We start from the raw sequence: 1,788 nt of genomic DNA on the forward strand, positions 1-1,788 counted from the left end.
CCATAAATTAAATTATCGTCATATTGCCATTAACAAAATGACCTACCTAGTAGCTAAATAAATAAATACTATGGTTGTACACTATAACACAGTTAAGGCCGTAAATTTGTTCGAGATGTGCTTAAAAAATACGTTTATTGGTTTTAACTAAAAAATAATTCATGTGAAAATCTGTAATAATTCCTGCGGCAGCGTATCGATAATTAATATTCACATTCCAAAATTCATACAGATCCGTTAAGTATTTAAGGGGACCGGCTACCTAAAATTTTCAATTTTGGCGTTTTTCGGTTTTTGTGCTCATCTGAAAGCTGGAATTCTGCTCTTTCCAATGGTACCACTGCCATCGATGTACGCCAATATTTACGTTCATGACGTCTCTTTAAAGGGAAACGGGTGGTGGATTTCTTTAAGTAATTAGATATAAAGTAATTAGCTGCTGAAATCTTTGAATATAGTCTCTACTTGAGTTGTGCTGCAGTTACATGTTTAGTTTCATCTTAAAGCTGACATTCTGAGCTTTCCAACGATACTACTGCGATCCATGTACGGCAATATTGACGCAGATGGCCGGGCTTTAATGGGGGGCGGGGGTGGAGTTCCTTCACTAAATAGACCTAAGAAAATTAAGGCGACAAGACTACATATCTTGGTGTATCTGGCTGCTGGCATCTGAGCTCAGTTACCCTCCTAACATTGTACGTAGAGGTGCGCTACAAGTTGCTGCTAGCATCCTTGAGTGGATTAAGCTACAGAAGCCTGTAGTTTGGTATCCATTTTGTAGGACGATATTTGTGGGAGGAGATAGATTTTCTATAGTACCCGTTATTTGTCCGTTTTATATGAATATCACGTTTTCTATCAATTTTTTTTTTTGAAAAATTCATAGAAGTAAAATGTTATTATTTTTACATTTTACGTATGTATGTGAAGTTTCATGATGATCGGATAATATATGTAGGAGTTATAGGCTACCTCGGTTTTAGGTAGTCGGTCCCCTTAAGGAATTATGAGAGTCCCAGTTGCGCGAGTCCGCAGGCGGTTCCGTAGAATTGTCGATCGAGTGTTTAACTCCACGAATGCAATACTGTAGAATAGTTAAAAAAAATGGAATATTCTCGTCCATGGAAAAAACTCTGCAGTCTATACTACCAGCTTAGGTGACCATCAATTTCAATAAATAATAATAAATTATAAAAAAAAACACTAGCCAATCCGAAAGTAGCAGTTTTATTTGATTATTAGTCCAGTACAGCGTTGCCGGATGGTATATTTCTAGACCAGATTTTACAAATCTGGTATTTTCAGAAGGAGAAGGTGTCTGGTATGAATATTTTAGATCTGGTATATTTTCAGAAGGTGTCTGGTATGAATATTTTAGATCTGGTATATTTGCCTAAATCTGGTATTGTCTGACTTACTGGAAATTTACTGCGTTAAGTTCCATCTCTGAAGTTTGAACTTCCTCCTCCAGCGTAGGCTTGGTTTATATAGATTACTTTCAGACCGACGCAACTAGAGGTTTCCAACCATTTTTGGAACCGCAAGTTTACCGCTTGATGAAATAAACACAATTTAATTGTTAACATTTAACAAAAGTGCTGAGTGCAATATGAGCACGAGAGTGATGATCCTTGATTGATTACTGATCAGTGATGACATGGCCTAGGACGAGTGAGGTTGTCGTCGTTGTTGTTCATTGTGACCGTCACGCTCGCCGGGGGGAGGCTCTGGTGGTGGGCGGGGAGCCGGCACCGGAAGAGGGGGGAGTTGGGCGAAGGCAGGGAG

The sequence above is a fragment of the Hyalella azteca genome, unplaced genomic scaffold, assembly GCF_000764305.2.
Source record: "Hyalella azteca isolate HAZT.00-mixed unplaced genomic scaffold, Hazt_2.0.2 contig15162, whole genome shotgun sequence".
In the NCBI taxonomy this organism is placed as follows: domain Eukaryota; kingdom Metazoa; phylum Arthropoda; class Malacostraca; order Amphipoda; family Hyalellidae; genus Hyalella; species Hyalella azteca.